The sequence below is a fragment of the Nicotiana sylvestris genome, chromosome 3 (genome assembly GCF_000393655.2).
Source record: "Nicotiana sylvestris chromosome 3, ASM39365v2, whole genome shotgun sequence".
In the NCBI taxonomy this organism is placed as follows: Eukaryota; Viridiplantae; Streptophyta; class Magnoliopsida; order Solanales; family Solanaceae; genus Nicotiana; species Nicotiana sylvestris.
The window spans coordinates 100,386,773-100,408,080 of record NC_091059.1 but is presented as its reverse complement, the minus strand read 5'-3'; positions in this window follow the sequence as shown (position 1 = coordinate 100,408,080).

Sequence of the window (21,308 nt, the reverse complement as noted above, 5' to 3'; positions counted from 1 at the left end):
TGATGGCGATAAGGTTGGAAAATGATGCATACATGTTGTTATTGTTTTGTTCCTTTTATTGTTGGTATATGGTATTGGAGAAGGGCCTTGTTACGAGGAAGATCTGCCCAAATTTACGCAAATGAGTTACTAGTTTAAGTTGGGGATTTATCCTTTACTCAGCACTGATTTTGAATCTCCTTATGTTGTGGTAGATTGAGTTGAGTTGTTTGAAGAATTGCTTGGAAGGTATTAAGGACTCAACGGAGTTAAGGTATGTTAAGGCTAAACCTTTCCTTCATTTTGGCATGATCCAGTAACTACATGTGTTTGATAACGAGACATAAAGAGAAGTTCATATTCCTGAATTTATGTACATTATCCTAGTCTCATGAGTTACAACATTCTTCCTTATCGGGACTTCATATTCAGTTTAGTTTTGTCATCTTTCAGCCAAGAGAGCAGAGAGTTTATATATATATATACAATATTATATTATTTTCACCCCATCGAGCTATAATCGATGGGCAGGCCCCTATTGGGCAACCTCTGATCAGATGGTGAGTTATATACCGAGCGCCTATGAGCGAGCCCAGAATAGTCGAGATACAGAGCCTAGTATGGCCGAGCGCCTATGTGCGAGCCTACTACGGCAGAGCAGTTACACATACCGAGCCTTATAAAGCCGGACATCTGTTTTACTTACTATATTGAGAGAGTTGAGTCAGTATCAGCAGGTAAGCATATCTTCAGATTATCTTTGACTCCCAGTTACTTTCAGTTATTATATTATCAGTTCAGTTTCAACTTTATTCTGTTGCCTTACATATTCGGTACATTATTTTGTACTGACGTCCCTTTTGCTAGGGATGCTGCATTTCATGCCTCGAGGTCCTCATTGACAGTTGGACAGACCCTCCCAGCAGACAGAGTCAAACATCAGCTTGGTTGGTAAGTTTCACTTCCTCAAAGTTACCAGGTCTAGACCTTGGAGTCCATTTTATATATACAGGTTTGATGGGTAGGTCGAGGTCGTGTGCCGATCATAATACAGTTCAGCTATCTATAAAGGCTTGTAGACAAGTCCTGTATAGTTTGTATATCAGTAGATGTTCATGGCGGCCTCGTCAGCCTGCACGGTTTATATATATATATATATATATATATATATATATATATATGAGCTTTTGGGTATATTTACTCCTTAGATGAGAGAGATGATATTTTCAGATGATTCAGAATATGGCCTCATCAACCTAGGTTGAGGGTTATCCCTCTAGAGTTCACAGTTATAGAGTGGTATGCTCGAGCCGAGTATGGCACCGGATTCCGGCCATGCCTCTTCAGGTTTGGGGCGTGACAATATCAAAGGCCTTGTTGCAAAATGTGACCCCCCCCATCGCTTATCATAGCCCGTGGAATACCACACATTGTGAAAATATTCTTCTTCAAGAACGCCACCACACTTCTTGCCTCATTGTTGGGTAGAGCAATGGCCTTAACCCATTTGGATAGATAATCAACCGCGGCCAAGATGTACGTGTTCCCACAAGAACTCACAAAAGGGCCCAGAAGTCACACATCGAAAATATCAATCTACAAAATGATGGTGAGGGGCATTTTATTTTTCTTTGAGATTCTACCGTCCCTTTGACATTCATCACACCGCTTGACTAGATCGCTTGCATCTTTGTAATGAGTGGGCCAATAGAAACCGTAACTTAGCAATTTGGCGTCGTTCTTTCTCCACCATGGTGACCACCATATGGCGAAGAATGACAAGCCTCAAGAATTTCACATTACTCCTCCTCCGGTACACATCTTCTAATCACTTCATCCGTACAAATCCGGAAAAGGTGTGGTTCATGCGAATAATAGTCTTGACAATCCTGTTTGAGTTTCTTCCTTTGGTTTGAAGAGAACTCAACCGGAATGATACCACACACAAGAAAATTTGCTAGATCCATGAACCATGGCACCTCCTTCATTGAAATAGCCAAAAGTTGCTCATCGGGGAAGGAGTCATTGATTTCAAGGCCATCATGCGACCTCCCTTCCTCCTCCAAATGAGACAAGTGGTCCGCCACTTGGTTTTCACTTCCTTTTCGATCTTGGATGTCAATATCAAACTCTTGCAACAAAATCACCCATCTCATCAATCGGGCTTTGGAATCTTTCTTGCTCATAAGATAACAAAGTGTCACATGATCCGTGTGGACAATCACTTTTGCACCCATCAAGTACGGGCAGAACTTCTCAATAACAAATACAATGGCAAAGAGCTATATCTCCTAAGGTACAATTGACTTGGGCACTGTTCATGGTATTACTAGCATAGTTGACCAGATAAAAAATCTTATTGATGTGTTGCCCCAAAACAGCCCCAACCGCTACATCACTTGCATCGCACATGAGCTCAAAAGGAACACTCCAATTTGGAGCGGTGATAATGGGAGTATTAGTCAACTTGAGCACTTTATCCAAGTTTGCGAGACAATCATCAAAAGAATTCCCAACCATCGAGAAGTCATCCATGAAGACTTTAAGGTAATCCTCCACCATGTCCGTGAAGATTGCCATCATACACCTTTAAAAAGTTGCTGGTGCATTGCACAACCCAAATGGCATCCGCTTGAAAGCAAAAGTACCATAAGGACATGTAAAGGTAGTTTTCTCTTGATCCTCCGGAGCAATGAGAATTTGGTTGTAGCCGAAATACCCATCAAGAAACATTAGAAAGCACGGCCGGCCAATCTATCAAGCATTTGATCTAGGAAGGGAAGTGGAAAATGTTCCGTCCTTGTGACTTTGTCGAGCTTACGATAGTCCATACACACTCTCCACCCAGTTACCGTTCTTGTAGGAATAAACTCATTCTTGTCATTGGTGACCATCGCCATACCCTCCTTATTTGGGACACATTGATCCGGAGAAGTCCACAAACTATCAGAAATGCGATAGACAACCCCGACATCCAACCACTTGATGATCTCCTTTTTGACAACCTTTTGCATGGCTTCATTGAGTCTCCTTTGATGTTCAATAGATGGTTTGGCACCTTCCTACAAATTAATCTTGTGCATGCAAAATGCGGCCTTATCCCCTGAATATCTGCCAATGTCCATCCAATAGCCTTCTTCCTCTTTTGTAACACCCCCAATGTAGAGTTTACCTGCATGTTAGTCAAACAAGAGGAAAGAATAATCGGTAAAGTAGAAGAAGGGCCAAGAAATTCATACTGATGATGTGGAGGCAATGGCTTAAACTCCAAGATAGGAGGCTCTTCAATTGAAGGCTTTGTAGGAGGAGTTGTCCTATTTTCAAGATCCAAGGACAATTTGTGTGGTTCATAAGTGTACGCCCTCAGTCCTTGCAAAGAGTTCACACATTCCACGAAGCCATCCATCTCGTCATCATCAAAGTTGAGCAAGACGGCCTCCAATGTGATAGCATCCTAGGAATATCAACACTATTCAAGGACAAGGATAAAGCTTTCGAATCTCAAAGATGGCATTTAACAAGATGTCAAGCTAAAGAATTACAAAACAAGGTCATTAGACTTCAAGTGCAAATAAAGAAGTTATTAATTGGGAGGAAGAGCTCAAGGATAAACCATGTGAATTGGCTAGGTGATAGCATCAAGGACAAGGATAGAGTTTTGGAATCTCCAAGGCCCATATACAAGATCTCAAGCTAAAGAGTTGCAAACTAAGGTTGCTAGACTTCAATGGCAAATAAAGAAGCTTTTAATTGTAGAGGAAGAGCTCAAGACCAAAGGAGATGAATTGTCCAAGTTTTACAATTATATGGTGGTCCAAATTGAAGTCCAAGAGGAGGAAGATTGGATCACCAAATCAGCCCTTGAAGCCCACCAAAAAGGACTCAAAATAAGTTTAAAAGAGGTCCAAAAGGGGGTGTTTCAAAAGGAGCCCAATTGGAGTCCAAACCAATGGCTCAACTAGTTGTTTTAAGACCCAAATCTGCCCTAAAGGGTCTTGGTAGCCCCTCACCTAATTTTGATGGCTTTTGTTACCCCTTAGGAGCCCCCTACCTAAGTTTGATGGCTATTGTGACCCCTTAACAGCCCCTACCTAATTTAGATGACTTTTTAGCAACCCCCAACATTATTTTAAGGATTTTTTTACTCCTATAAATAAGGAGTTCTTCTCATTGATAAAACTACAGTATTGATTAAGTATATCATACTTTGAGAGTTCTTTTGAACCTTTGTTATTGTGCTTTGAGATTTATCTTTCAACATTTACTAGTTCATAGTTCAAGGTAGTAAGATTACTTCTCTTTTGTGATATCTTTGATTCGTTTGTGGTATTCTTAGAAGGCGATAAATACTAGTTATTAATTGTTGTCTCAAGTTACTCGTAAAGCGGTCAAGATTCGAATCAATTGTTTTGATTTGCTTTTAAGTAAAGGCGTTTGATTTCTTCCATAAATCAAGATGTTGTTACTTTGATCTTGTCAAGGCTATAGAACTTGCGTTCTTGGAAGTTCTTGGAAATTCTTTCCTTAAATTTTCCCATATCCTTTATTTTCATCTCTTTAATTCTAGTTATTCAATTCCTTGTTGTTATTGCTTCTGCATTTATTTCTCAAATTATTACTCTAGTTTGGATTCTCGACCTAGTTTCTATCAGAAAGTCACTCTCAATACTCGAGACCTGAATGAAGGGAAACTAGGTCCGAATTGGGAAGGACCGTATCGAGTCGTTGGAGTTATCGGTAAAGGATCTTAAAAACTCGGCACGATGGAAGGCGAACAATTGCCAAACAATTGGAATGTATCACTACTCAAACGATATTACTGCTAAGGTATGACCTTCTCCTTTTTCCATTTTAATTTAAAACTAACTTATTGCAGGTGTTCGATCGAAGATGTCGAGGGCACCTTTCTACACAAAGACCTTAGGTTTTAAAGCACGCATTGCACTCTTTTTGCCTTAGATCGGGTTTTATCCCAAATGGGCTTTTCCGGCAAGGTTTTTAACAAGGCAACAACTATGTGCTACCTAAGGAGAATTCAACAGTATCTAGGGATTCTTTTCAATCAACCTCGAATACTGGGGGGTATCACCCTCGGAGTTATATTTTCGAGGAAAATACTTCACTCCAAAGAGGACCTCAATAGGAAAACTTTGTACTCGGCCAAACGGTCAGATGAACTGTGTCCATATAGAATAGTCGAGCCCCGACGGCAAAATATGTATGCATGTATCATTTATTCAAAGAAGCATTCTTCCTATATCAAAACACTTTGTGTTCCAAAGAAATTTGCTACTATACAAACATCATACTTATGATTCTGCGTGAAACGGCTCAAGGGCCAAAATGTGAATACACCTTGAATACTCGGGGAATGTCATCGACAGTCAACACATTCGAATATCTAAACTCAAATTTATAAGACCTCGAAGAGGCATCCCCTGACTCAAAGGCCAAGACCATCATACTCGGGGAATAACTTTTCGGACAAGTTTGAAAAGTTATCGGAAAACAAGTCCAACAGACACACCCGAACGCTACAGCTATATTAAAGACTACGGTCATATAAAAAGGCTACGTGCAAAATAATGCATCTCGGATATGTCCGACTTCCGTCATAAGTTAAAGGCATTCAAAGACTTTGAAAAATCAGTTAAATAAGGTTACTCTCGGCAAAGCAAATAAAAAAGGGCTTCGATAAAATCAGCCCTCGAATAGTTTGAAGGCTTCGATAATATTAATCTTCGAAAAAGCCTCAAGAGGTATTAACACAAATGGGTTCTGATCGATTGAACCCTCGAAAAAATCCAACGGGTTCAAAAAACACATGCTAAGGCATAAAGAAATTTCCACTAATTCTTTCAGCCGAAAAGATGGAAACATTATAGTCGTTTTAGAGGACCAATTGGCCCAACTTAAAGAGCCTAAGAGCCAATATAAAACAGCCTAAAGGCCGAAAAATGTAGAGTTCGAGACCTTGCTCTCACTCAATTCGGACCCGAGAGTCCCATCATCCTGAGCTCGCATCAAATCGACTTAAGCACAACTCGAGGGTTATCAAAAAATCTCAAAAAGTATTCTGCTATAAGATCACTAAAAAACCTAAGGGTTTGTTCTTTTCTGAGTCTGATCCAGTGTTCACTTGATCATTGATGTTATAACATCAAAAAATTTCACAAAATAAAGACGAAGCAAAATTCAATACAAATCGGGGATGAAGCAGAAAGAAAGAGAATTCCTTATATTTATAAAAGGTATTTACAATGACCACGAGGGGCCTTACACAAAAACAAAGAAACAAAAATAAAATCCTAAGAGCCTAATCTACTTTGGGAGCTGCATCCTCTGGAACCGCATCTTCGGGAACCTCCTCCTCGGGGACTCCATCCTCATCTCTCCCGATATCAGAGCCACTAACATAATCTTCATCATCGGAAGAAATGATAAACCTGGCATCGGTTTCCAGCACCCTTGCTTGGGCTATCTCTTTAGTGGGGTCGAAACCTCGGGCATGGATCTCTTCGAGGGTCTCCCTCTGGGATTGGCACTTGGCCAAATCATTACTCCATTTTTCCCGGTAGGAGGCCTCCCTTAGCTTCGCTTGAACGGCCTCAGCATCCCTTAAGTATACAATGATGGTTTTATCAGTCGTGGCCTTCGTCTTCTCAACTTTGGCCTTGCCCTCAGCAACCTCAGCCCCGACTTCAGCGAGTTTCGCCTTGAGCTCCTCGATCTTCTTGGCCTAGGCTAGATTTTTCACTTTATCACCCCAGAGTTGGGTCTCATCCGAGGCCAGTTAGGCAAGAGCAACCTCTTTATCAGCAGCAAGACGATCCATATTTTCCTTCCATCAGTTGCAGTCGGTTTTAACCTGATCGACCTCGCCCCGAAGCTGCCCGATCATCTCCAATTTTTGCTTCAACTGAGACATTGAAGTGTTAGCCTCCATAGTAAGGTCAAGTAGACCATACTCTTTTAAAATCACGGTTACCTGCTTGTCTATCCTGGCCTCATTTTTATGAGCTTTGGCCAAATCTGCCCGACGGTCCTTGATCTCCTCCTCCTTTTGGCTACAAAGGAGCCTCAGGGCCTTCTCTTCATCCGATGACTTCTTGAGCTCAGCCTCACATTGGCTCAGCTCGGCCCTAATCATGGTAATGGCCTACACAAAAAACAAAAAGATATCAATAAGGATAAGGAAAGAAGAAGAAATTGCAATGGTAGGAGCTAATACTTACCTGGGAGAAAAGACGATGAGCCACTTCGAAGAGGGTAGATGCGTAGTTGAGGTCGGCGGTATCATCGACCCTAGTAAAGCAATCCTGGAAAGGATCTTCTTCACCGGGGACTCTGCTCGGGTCAGGTGTTCGTAAAGCTCGAGCTTCATTTATTGCCTCCTTAGAATAAGATGGCAAAGAAGGAGCGTGACCTATTGTCACGACCCCGAGCAAGTCAATCGGGGCGCTCTGTTTAGACCCAGGGGTCTCGGTACTTTCCCCCTATTGGTGTACTTGTTGAAGGTGGTGGAATTATCTCAACCCTAGGCGATTCAGGGGCTTTCCCCGAGCCTTCCTTCGGAGTTTCCTCACCACGAGGCAAGGTCCCCAGCTCGGAGGGTTTGGCGGCCTCAACTGGTTTCCTAGTTCGGGTCACTAGCGTCGCTTCCTCGCCCTCATTTCCTTCATCTTCCAGAAACTGGTGGGCCGAGTCTACACCCACATGAATAACATTCCTGCTGCATCTTCGAGGAGGAGCCTTTTGGTCCTGGGGGTCTTCGGGTTTCGAAACCCTTTTTCTCTTATTATCTTTCCCCGATTTAAGAATCAGGGACTCGATCTCTTCCCCAGGAGGGGCCGGCCTTATCTCGAAAAAATCTCCGATCCCTGCATAAATCAAAAATTGAGTATGAGGAAACAAACGACTTCGGTAAAGAGGGGAAGCATTAAAAAGCTTACATAGAAAAACTCACCATGGTGTTTGGCTTCCCATTTGCCCCTCGATAAGTCAAGCCATTTGTGCTAGTCATACGAGAAGGTCGTGACTAACTTTAAGACCTAGTCTTCGAGGTCGGGGATCGCATGAGGCATCCAGGAAATAGCTGCAAAAAAGGTAAAGGCATCACGCAATGCGAAGACGAAGTGCAAAAGGATACCGGGAAAAGGATTTCACTTACGATTGGGGTTCCATTTCTCTGGGAACATCCAACCTCGGTCTTTGGCCTCATCATTGCTAGAAAATAAGGCTTTGCTCGATCGGTGTTGGATCTTGATTAGTCCTTGGAAAAGTGAGGTCGATACAATTGGATGAGGTGATTGAGAGTAAACTCCAGTCCCTTGACCTTGTTGGAGAAATAACGGAGCATGATCACTATGAGCCAAAAGGAGGGATGGATCTGGCCGAGGGTGACTTGATATCTTTTGCAAAAGTCAATCACGACTGGATCAAGAGGGACCCAATGTGAAGGGGTAAGTATAAATACTTAGGAACCCCTCCACGTAGGTGGTGACACTCTCCTCGGGGGTCGGGATCTGTACCACGACCTCACCCCCCAGCCACAATCCTTTCTCACAGCCTCGAGGTGTTTCTCTATTATCGAACAGATATACCTTGATGCATGTTCACATCAGCCTGGAATTGCAGGGGGTTTTCGGCGTCAAAATCTTTCTTTATGACACACGCGACGGGAACAATCTCGCGAAGGGCTGGCGCTTTGTCACTGGCCGGACGGGAGGAAGAGGAGGAAGCCTTTTCTTTTTGAGGAACTATTTTAGAGGTCTTTGCCATGGTTTTGGGTTTAGAGATGCAGAAGCTGGCGGAGTTTAGCGTTTCCGGCACTAAGAGGACGGTAGAAGCAGGTGGTGAGAGAAAGAGATGAAGAGAGGGAGAAACCAGAGAAGTTGCAAAGACCTCTAAATCAAATGAGGAGCCTCGTATTTATAGGTAAGCGGCGATGGTTCAGCGGCGTTAATGGCCGACCGTTACTGGCACGCATTTAATATTTTAGGGAAGCAAACCGACGAGACTTTTTGTTCACCTCGAGTGCTTACATAATGGGAATGACATCATCATTAGATACTCCGAAGAACCGAGGATCCAATCGTTTCTGATCATTTTATTCTAAGAAATGCGGGGACTATCTGTATACAATCAAAATCATATGCCCCCGATTTTGTGGGCTCGAGAGGTCGCATCGAGGACAAGTTCAATATAGACCGAGCTCAGGCCCAAAGGCAGACTAGGAGGCTCGAAGATCTAAGTGCTCGAGGAACATCGGAGCCAAGTATGACCAACCCCGTGATAATGTCGTTATGAATTCGTAACAGAAAGAGCAAGATTCCTGCCACGTCCCCAAGATCATGGCGTAAATTCCGGAATAGATTTGTACGGGTTAGTACAAATCCATACCAGGCTGTTGGATAGTTGTCCCAATAAAATTCCTTACTGTAAATAGAAATGTACCTTATTTAGGGTTCCTCTGCTACATAAAGGGGTCCCCAATCATTTGTAAACATGATCAATCATTGGCAAGGAATATACTCTCTTACTTTCTGGCTCATATTTTATCAGAATTGCCTCTTTACTTGATTGTTCTTATTTTACTATTCTTAACCAACCTCGAGGGCACCTTAGCTCGAGGTCGAGATTGTCTTGAACACTGGTTTGATTTTACTTACTTCTCTTATTTATTCATCAGATTACTTAGTTATTAATTAATTTTGAACTAAATCACAAATCTTTAAAATTGTAAACAAATTTAATTGTTACTCGTATTTTCAAGGTATATAATTCTGTTTTTAAAACAAGTTATACAACGATTATTAACACATTGATTAGCTTTATAGGAACTATAATATAAGGATTATTTATGGAGAAACAAAGTAAACAAATAGTAATCAAATAATACATTAGTTAGTAAATTTGAACAGTGAAACCATCCGAAGAAGCAAATTAAAAAAAATGCTCTTGCTGTCTGATAAATAACTTTATTGGTGCAACCAAACTAAAAATCTATCCATACAAAATATCAGAAAAGAAAAGACAATGAGTTAAAATAGCGGTAGACTTTACCGAAAATTAATTTGAAAAGAAGAAATTCTTTTGATAATGTGAATAAATTAGAATCACAATTCAAGAGAAAGTGTCAAAATTATGGGTATTGAGAAGAAAGGGGGTAAAAGAACATAAATTCAAGTGAAGTAATTTTGTGAAAGGGAATTAAACAAATACAAAAGTATTATGTAGATAGGAGGTATTTAAAGGAAAAAGTTACATTAGTTTTATACAATCACCGGTTAATGGCCAGATCTTGAGATATAGGGATGTTGATTAAATCGCAGAGCGAGAACATATTACCGTATCTGTCAATAATGCTGCAGAAGAATTGTTCAACTCACCACAAAAATAATAGCCGCAAGTCGTACTCTAATTCTATAGGAAAACAGAGTTCTTGTCACAAATTAAATGCCTTAACTTTACCGTGTTCTATCTTTTTGTGTGAGGGAGAATCTCTGTGTATTGTCTCTATTCCTAATCTCTACTGAAGATAAATATATAGAGAAGAGGAAATGGGGAGAACTGCCAATCACTTGTTCTATTTCCACGCTCCCACTATCCTTTTAACGTTCAGCACTTCTCCTATTCTTTGGGAGTTAATAGACATCCCTGATAATTAACTTTCATCAGCCTTATCTCTTATAAGTGGGTCGGGTCAGTCCACATGGGCCACCCATAACTTAAATCCATATCCTACATCTTTCACTTCGCACGTGGTGGACTAGATCCAAGCTAGTACCATGGCAATAACACACGTAATTCCTACTAGCAAGTAGTTCGTGCGACCTACAACATTAAGAGCTATAATATTTTTAAACCATTTAAGGTTGTTTAACAGCTCCATGTGAAAATTCAATCACATGGGGAAAAGGATTTATTACTACCATGAGGATATTATTATTACTCGCAATATCCCAGACATCATTCGCTATTCCAGTAGATACTTATTCGATCTCTCATCCTCGAAAGAGGTAAACTCAGTTCTTGTATAACATTATATCCACAATTACACCCAATACCCTCATGGTAAGTGTAATGGTCGACCTATGAATTCAAGCTAAATTACTAAATTTTGGTTGTCTTCCCTTTCTACTAGAATCTTTTCATTCCAAATCAACTATTTTCCTAGACATGCACTGCATTGCCGAATCACTCATGGCTATTAGTGATATGCTAGAGTAGCAACATCGATTAGCACTTCAAGAAACAATAAAAGATTAAAGGGTATTCTAATAAAAGTTAATATAACTTTTGGAGATTCACACAATAAAGAAACAGGGATTAATTCTTCCATTATCCAATTGGTCATTAGCACATGTGGTATTAAACACATGTTACAGTGTTTTCACCATATATTTGTGCATGTGTCTTATTCCTTTACTCATTCAACGCTGTACAGATCTTGGTCTAGACACCTATAAATGTCTAACCCGAATTTCTCACTTCAATAATTCTCAATCCATCTTCTTAGAGAAACTCGCATCTGGCTTACATCATAATCGACTAGTTGAATTCGTAAGTCTGACTAGTTGTCAAGACCAACCTTTACAAGTGAAATATGACTTCGCACTATTCAAGGTTTTGTAAGGTCTCATCTCTTCACGATTCTCAATGTAAGAGGTGATTACTCGTGTGAGTGAGTCAATCTTGCGACTTGTTTGACACACTTTGTCAACAAAATATCATTACATGCATACTAGGTACGAACATAAATTCAAAAGTCAAATATCGATGAGAAAAATATAATAATCAAGTCATTTTATAATATATAAACATGGTCATATCCTTCACAAACATATATCCATAACATGTTTCTCAAACAGGTCTCTAGATATTGCCTTTGTAAAAGGATCAAGTATCATATTTCGCTACAGAATGTATTGTAAGTTTATCTCTCCACTTGCTACCATGTCTCTCATAAAGTTATACTTGATGTCAATGTGTTTGGTCTTGTTGTGATACTTAGGATCTTTTGATATGCAATAGCTGCTTGACTATCACAATATAGAGTCATGAGACCCTGAGGTTCTTTGTAATATCCAAATGCTCAAAAACTCTCTTCAACCAAACATCTTCTTGTATTGTAGATGTCACACCTCCTTTTTACGCACCCGAAGGAGCGCGAGGAGTTTTTTCCAATTAAAGGACAATCGAAACGGGATTTGTTTAATTATTTCAGAGTCGCCACTTGGGAGATTTAGGGTGTCCCAAGTCACCAATTTTAATCCTGAATCGAGGAAAAGAATGACTCTATATTACAGTCTGCGTACCAGAAATCCGGATAAGGAATTCTGTTAACCCGGGAGAAGGTGTTAGGCATTCCCGAGTTCCGTGGTTCTAGCACGGTCGCTCAACTGTTATATTCGGCTTATTTATCTGATTTTTAATACAATTATGAACCATGTGCAAATTTTGTCTTTTAACCGCTTTATTAATTATTATTATTAAGAAAAGTGAACATCGCTTAAAACATATCTTTGGACTGTGTCACATGAAATGCACCCACAATCCGAAACATATTTTATTTGATGTTTTAGGATTTGGATTTAGGTCACATGAAATGCACACCCAAGTTTAAGAAAATAGATTATTAAACACGCGCCTAAAGAGACTATCGTGTTATTATTTTGGGAAGGCCGTGAAATTCGCTAAACGGCCCTCCTGACTTCTAAGTAATTTAAAACAAGTATTTACTGAGGGCCCCACAATTTGTATTTTTATTCGGCGAGGCTCATCTCATTCTTATTTTTTGAAGGAATTTGCAACGACGTGGAAATGCGTCTCGGGCCACGTCACAATCAATGTGCCCGTGACTAGAGACATATTTCGACTCCGTTGAGATTTGGATTTGGGTCACATAAATGTGCACCCGAGTTTAGGGAGATAACATTATTAAAGGCGCGCCTAAAGCAACTAGCGCATTATTATTTTTGGGTAGGGCCGTGAAATTTGCTAAAACGACCCATCCCGGAATCTAAGTATTTAATACATATATTTTTGTGAGGGCTCCGCAACTTGTATTTTTTGGCGAGGCTCGTCTCATTTTATTTTTTTTATTATTATTATTTATTATTTATTTATTTTTTTATTTATTTTTTTTATATATTTTTAAAAGGGATGCCATTTTTACGCTTTTAACCACACTAAACCTTACGGCTTCTTTACAACTAAAATCTCATAACTTGTCAAAAAATTAATAAAATGAGTTTAGTGAACGAGTGTTTCGGAAGTAGTAACAACAAGTACCAATGCTAATTTTTTGTCCGAATGAACTAAGCAAAAGGAAGGGCGAACGGACTAACATCAAAACTTGTGTCATCGAACAACTAATACAACTAAATCAAATGACATCAAGTAAACAAGAATAGCATAATACAAAGATGAACCAAAATGCATACGGTGAAACATAAGCAAAAAAAATTTCATGTCAATCTCTATATTGCATCTTTGAACATTTAAAGTAACGTTTCTTTATCTAATAAATTGAGGCTTACTAACCTGAACAAACAGAAACGAATAGAACCATGGACCAAACCTCTACATCGACCTCAACGACCAAACTCGACGTCAAACTCAACGATATCAGACCGGAAACCACGAGCACAACCCAACGACGACCTCGGCGGACTACACGACGACAGCGAGGAAATAACGGTCACTGGACACGCGAATGGCGACTGTATAATCGCCCGGTTGCGATGGGATTGGAGGAGAAGGGGTGGTTGTTCGGAGAGTGGTCGACGATGAGGCTTGACGATGCAGCAGCGATAGCTGCTGCTTGACGGGCAGCAGCTGGGCGATGGAGGGGTCTGTTTAGTGGTGGTGTTGCTGGTTTTGGTCGTTGGGACAGAAGGGACGGAGGGAGCTGTTTGGGGTGGTGGTTATGGGCGATGGGGAGTTGACGGGGTTATGGTCGTTTGGTGGTATTCTTGGCGTTGGTGAAGGTGACGGAGGGGGCTGTTTGGACGGTGTCGGAGGTGAAGGTGGGATGGAGGGAGCTGGTGTTTGGACGTGGGGATGGGTAACAGGGTCGACGGAGTTGGGAGGAGACGGGGTAGGGTTTTTTGGACTGGTTTTTTGAAGAAGACGGAGGAACAGTGGTCGTTTGGGCAGCTGGGAGGTTGTCGATGGTTTGGGGTCTGTTTGGTGGTGACGGGGAGATGAACGGAAGGCTGTGTGGTTGTTGACGGAGGGAGCTGCTAGGGCTTCTTCTTCTTCTTCTTGTTGAAGAAGAAGATTCAACAGTAGACGTTCCCCCCTCTCCCAAAATTCAAAAGTCCTCCTCTTCTTTTGTTTGTCCGTGTATTTAGCATGGGTTTGCCCAGAAAAATGAGCCCACGCGTGGTGGGGTTCAAGGCATATGTCCCCCACGCATGGTGGGGTTCCCCACGTGTCCTGGACACGGTTTATTATGGGCTAGGTCCGAAAATTAGGCCTAAAACCGGGTAGTTTGAACCCGAATATTATTCTTTTGCCCGGACCCGAGAAATAGGAACACGTTGCTTAACTAGTCCTATGTAAGCAAAATAACTACCGAAAATAAGACTAGTATTTAACAAAACTATATCTTCTTTTTTTTAAATATTTTTTCAAGATTTAAAATAGCTACAAAATATTAATAAAACTATTTTTGTAATTTTCGTTTTTTTTAAATATTAAGATAAAATATGAAGCAATATTTTTTGTATTTTTCAAAGTTAAAATGACTATAGAATATTAATAAAACTATATTTTTTTGTAATTTTCGTTTTTTAATAAAGACAAAAATATAAAGTAATATCTTTTTTGTATTTTTCCAAAATTAAAACGACTACAAAACATTAATAGAATTATATTTTTTTGTAATTTTCGAATTTATATAAAGTACCAAAATAAAGTACAATTTTTGTATTTTTCAAGTTTATGAGAAATACATAAACTAAAATTTATATATATATTTTTGTGATTTTTTCTTTTTGCAACGAAATAAAGTAAAATAGTCAAAATAGCTATATTAGTCCTAAATTAAATATTTAAGCTAAGAATGTAAAAATTCCCGGGGAGGGTCAAAAATCACGTGCTTACAGCTGCCCCTCTTTGACTGGAAACACGAAGAGTTTTCCGACAAAGAACGACTAGACGTGTTTTTGACCCGACCATTACTTGGACGGACTACACTAAGGAAAGGGAGGGAATGTGACCGAGCCCTGGCATCTGAGCTGCCTACATATCCTTGGTTATACAGGAATCAGGCCACGTGTAGTTCGGGAATGAGAGAGAGATGGTAGAGTGCACCGAGGTGGAGAGCCGATCGAGGTGCCGTTCCGTTGAGGTTCCGGTCCGCGGTCCTGTCATTACAACAAAAATGAAAACTGAAAAAGACTAACTAAGCCTATCAGCTACTAGTTACAAGGATTCCTATCTCTTAAGTCTTCTGAAACTTGGTCTTGAGTCTTGAATGGTGCTTCATACAGACTTTGGATTTGAACCTTGATACTTGCTAGTTGTAGGCGCTAGTTCTTGAGCAGATCACACCTGTTCTCCACTTCCGTGCTTTGGATTCATTCATTTTTTCTTTCTTTTTTTTTCTTTTTTTCTTTTTGTGACTAGCTTTTGTTGACCCTCTCAGACTGTTGACTCGCATTCTTGGGGCGAGCTTCTTGTTGCTTCTATCTTGGATTGAGTGCTGGGGATTTTTGTTGTAGCCTTCTGCCTTCCAATGGGTTACGGCTTGACTTTGAACGATCCCGCTGTTCTACAGGCGGACCCCTAACTTCTTCAATCTTTGACATATAACAATCTTCTGCTCTACAGGCAGGCCCCTGACAATCAAAACAAACAAAACAAACAAAATTTCCTAACCCAGTTTGCACTGGGAAGGTTTGTGAGTCGTTAGCAAAATCGTAGCCCACTGATACTACTGATGCAGTGCTGAGAGTGAACTAAACACTAGATTAGGATGTATTCCCTTGTTATACAGGTGGGCGCCTAACTTCAATGCTTGAAATGTAAGGACTGAAATGTATTCCTCTGTTCTATGGGCGGGCTCCCAACAAGGTTCGTCAGACTAGGTCTCTATCTTAGGAGAAAAATTCATCAGACTAAGATTTTGATCCTAGGAGAAGGTTCATCAGACTAGGTCATTTTTGTTTTTTTGGTTATCTTAGGAGAAAGATTCATCAGACTAAGATTTTGATCCTAGGAGAAGGTTCGTCAGACTAGGTCTCTATCTTAGGAGAAAAATTCATCGGACTAAGATTTTGATCCTAGGAGAAGGTTCGTCAGACTAGGTCTTTTTTGTTTTTGGTATCTTAGGAGAAAGATTCATTAGACTAAGATTTTGATCCTAGGAGAAGGTTCGTCAGACTAGGTCTCTATCTTAGGAGAAAAATTCATCAGACTAAGATTTTGATCCTAGGAGAAGGTTCGTCAGACTAGGTCTTGTTTGTTTTTGGTATCTTAGGAGAAAGATTCATCAGACTAAGATTTTGATCCTAGGAGAAGGTTCGTCAGACTAGGTCTCTATCTTAGGAGAAAAATTCATCAGACTAAGATTTTGATCCTAGGAGAAGGTTCATCAGACTAGGTCTTTTTTTGTTGTTGTTGTTTTTTTTTTTTTATATCTTTAACAAAACTTAGGAAGTGTGTCTCCTATGGGCAAAACTAAACTTTGAGGAAGTGCGTCTCCTGTGGGTACAATAAACTTAGGAAGTGCGTCTCCTATGGGTACAATAAACTTAGGAAGTGCGTCTCCTATTGGGGATAACTGTTCTTAGGAAGTGCGTCTCCTACTGGGTGAAACTATTCTTAGGAAGTGCGTCTCCTATTGGTACAATGGATCTAGGAAGTGCGTCTCCTATTGGTAAAACTTAGCTTAGGAAGTGCGTCTCCTATTGGTGAAATCAACTTAGGAAGTGCGTCTCCTATTGGTGAACCTATTCTTAGGAAGTGCGTCTCCTAATGGTAAAACTGAACTTAGGAAGTGCGTCTCCTATTGGTAGAACTAAACTTAGGAAGTGCGTCTCCTATGGGTGAAATGAACTTAGGAAGTGCGTCTCCTATGGTGAAACTGAACTTTAGGAAGTGCGTCTCCTATGGTGAAACATATCTTAGGAAGTGCGTCTCCTATTGGTGAAACTGAAACTTAGGAAGTGAATACTTAAATGTATGCCTCTGTTATCTGGGCGGGCTCCCAACTTCAACACTTGAAAGTAAAAACTGAATGTATGCCTCTATTATCTGGGCGGGCTCCCAACTTCAACACTTGAAAGTAAAAATGAATGTATGCCTCTATTATCTGGGCGGGCTCCCAACTTCAATACTTGAAAGTAAAAACTGAATGTATGCCTCTATTATCTGGGCGGGTTCCCAACTTCAACACTTAAAATAAAAGACTGAAACCAACATATCCTATTTGAGGGCGGATGAACCCGACAGATCGTATTTGAGGGCGGATTAACCCGACATATCCTATTTGAGGGCGGATGAACCCAACAGATCCTATTTGAGGGCGGATGAACCCGACATATCCTATTTGAGGGCGGATGAACCCAACATATCCTATTTGAGGGCGGATGAACCCAACATATCCTATTTGAGGGCGGATGAACCCAACAGATCCTATTTGAGGGCGGATGAACCCAACATATCCTATTTGAGGGCGGATGAACCCGACAGATCCTATTTGAGGGCGGATGAACCCGACATATCCTATTTGAGGGCGGATGAACCCGACATATCCTATTTGAGGGCGGATGAACCCAACATATCCTATTTGAGGGCGGATGAACCCAACATATCCTATTTGAGGGCGGATGAACCCAACAGATCCTATTTGAGGGCGGATGAACCCGACAGATCCTATTTGAGGGCGGATTAACCCGACATATCCTATTTGAGGGCGGATTAACCCGACATATCCTATTTGAGGGCGGACGGACCCCGACAGATCCTATTTGAGGGCGGATGAACCCAACATATCCTATTTGAGGGCGGATGAACCCGACATATCCTATTTGAGGGCGGATGAACCCGACATATCCTATTTGAGGGCGGATGAACCCAACATATCCTATTTGAGGGCGGATGAACCCGACATATCCTATTTGAGGGCGGATGAACCCAACCTATCCCATTTGAGGGCGGATGAACCCGACATATCCTATTTGAGGGCGGATGAACCCAACATATCCTATTTGAGGGCGGATGAACCCATAATATCCTATTTGAGTGCGGATGAACCCGACATATCCTATTTGAGGGCGGATGAACCCGAAAATATCCTTAAGACTCGAAATGTCTTACCTCGAATACTTGCTGGGGATTGGGATGAAGTTTCCCTCTTTTTTCATTATTATCTTTTTATTCTTTTTTTTTTATTCATAGCTTCTTCCTTCGAAGACTACCTCCCTTGAGGGTCGTTTCGCCTTTCCCTGAAAGGAACCGCTGAGGATACCGACTTTCCAACCTTGTGTTGGACTCCTCACAACTGCTAGGGATAACACTGTTGGGGAATTATTTACTTACCTGTTGGGGGTAAAATGTTATACCTGACTTCCAGAAAATTTTCTAAATGAAAGGAAAATTTTCTGCCCCAGTTTGATAATATCCCTTGTGGCATGCGTTTCTGCATCAATGCCATTTCCTTTACCTGTTTCAAATCAAACAAAATTTGTTAGTTTAAAACATGGTGGTTGGCTGTGATACTCCTATTGGGATTGCTTTCCCTTTCTCCTTCATTGCGCTGTGCTCCACGACTTGTTGGGGATGATATTATGTGCTGGGGATAATCCCTTCCTGCTGGGGATATCCCTCTTCTTTTGTGGCATAGCTTGGAAACTGGCATTTCCCCGACCTTTTAGTCTAGTATGGATTTCGCCAAATCATGCTCACTGCTCTCCTTGCTTTGTTCACGGGCCTTGTCTTTGAGGTTTATAACCTTGGTTTTGGCAAGGATATCCCTCTTGACGCTCGTCAATCCTTTTGTCAATTCCCTTTTGCTGGGGATATCTTTATTGACACTGGCCTCGCGCTTGTTCCTTGCTGACTATACCATTTGGATGTACTAGTCAGATCTCATCTTGAAAAGCTGATGGCATATTTGAAGTCATTTCATACTTGTTCTGGCCCGACAGACTCTATTGGGGAATTTTTCTATGAAAGGAGAAAGATAAAAGAAACAAAATAAAAGACAAAGGAAACGAATGACTCTTTTACAAAAGAAACTATAAATAAAAATCTATCAAACGCAGATACCGACTCTAATGGCCATGACATGCGTATGTGGCCTATCCTCTGCCGTCAATCATCTTTTAAGATCTTCAATTGGCGATTCCCCCTCTGATTCTCAATCTTATTCGACTTGTAGTGCCCGAAGGGTTTTTACTATCAAGTCTCTCTCATTTTTGGGTTCTTCTCTCAGCTTTCATCGCCTTATGGTGCCTGTGAAGGTTTTCACCAATAAGACTCTCTCGTTTTATATCTCTCTCCAGCTGGGGATTTGGAGTGTTGCTGGTATGACTCTTTCTGTTGGAGATTAGAGTCCTTTCTGCTGTGGAACAGAATGTTATGTTCGCCGGTAAGACTCTTCATTTGTCTGACTTGGCATTTTTTGAAAACTGATCAGAAGGTCTTTCTTTGGACCGTAACGTGGGTTTTGGATAGGGCTAGAAAAAAAGGTATTAAAGGCTCAAAAATGCATTAATTTTGGGTTATTAATTACAACCTTCGGAATTAGATTTATTTACAACAAACGCAACTTTTGCCCCAGTTTCTTGCTTGGGGATATTTTAATTGATTTTTTTTTATTTTTCAAAACTATGACCGAGCCGTGAAGCGCCTACGTATCCTCTTTGAGGAATCAGGTCAAACGTAGTTCCCAATTCCTCTTTTTCATTTAACTTTCCTTTTTTTGCTTTTTGTTATCATTTTTCTTTTCTCTTTTTCTTTTCTCATTTTCTTTTGTCTTTTTTTTTCTTTCTCTCTTTTTCTTTCATTCTTCTTTTCCCATTTTGTTGTTTTCTTTTCTTTCTTTTCTCTTACCCGCCATGCTTGCGTATTTTATTCGTTGCTACTAATTCCGAACGAGGGGTACGAAAGAAAATAAATAAGGCTCAAAAGGGGTAACGAAGGATAAAGTGTTTGGGTAGCAGAACAAAATGCCTTCGTCATTCCGGTCTTCAAAACATGCCAAGTGCAAACAACACAATTTAAATTTGTAGTCTCTTCTGATGGTGCTGGACTTGACAATTATATTCAACATCTGTTTGTTCATTTGTCACTTCTAAAGCACCGTTGGGCGACACTCTCATTCTCATTATTATGAACGACCCTCATGCCAATTTAGGCGAATCTTTCTTTAACGGTTTTCTTTGTGTTTAACTTGCCCCAGTTCCACATGACTCGGGCTCCAAATAATCTCAAACCGTTCTTATTTCCTTTAAATGCTTTGATCACCTTCCCAGGGTTTTATGATTAACTTTTAAGACTAGGCCCAAACTGGGTGCGCATGTCATGTCCCTAGAATCGGCATTGAACAAAAATGATAAAAGGACTAAACAAAAAGATGACTGGAAATAATAAAAGACCGGATTTTGTATTAGACTACCGGTGAAATGGTTTAAATAACAAAACAAACAAAACAATCCAGAACAAAATCCTAAAACAAACTGGACAAGACAACATCCGACTTATAACCCTAATAATCCGAACAACAGAAATGACAACAAAATGAGCCACCACAAGCTTCTCTCTTGCTGACCAAGGAACGAAACGTCCTCCCACTTTATCAAAATTGGCATTTTAGCCACTGAGCTTTGCATCAATACTACCAAGATCATTACCCGCTTCAACATCGTCACCCTCTGTCAACAGGTTCTCGATAGGGTTCGAGTGCTCCATGTCACTGTTATTAATCACAGTCCGCCCTTCTTGGATAATTCTTTCTATTTCTCTTTTCAAATCCCGACAGCTTTCAACATTGTGCCCCTAGACATTGGAATGGTATTCACACCTTTTAGAAGGGTCAAAGCTTCTTGCACGTGGGTCCACACGATTTGGAGGAATAGGTGCAATCATGTCATGATTCTTTAATTTCTCAAATAAGCTTTCATAGGACTCTCCTATTGGTGTAAAATTATCTTTCAACCTTTGTTCCCCTTTATACCACTGGCTTGGCTGTGGGTTATAGGGCACCTGAAAATTTTGTGGAGACTTCTGGAGATTTTGTGATGCTCGTGCTCGCCTCCTGGGGTGTTTTGGTGGCTGGACAACATACTGAGGTGGAGCGACAGAGTATTGAG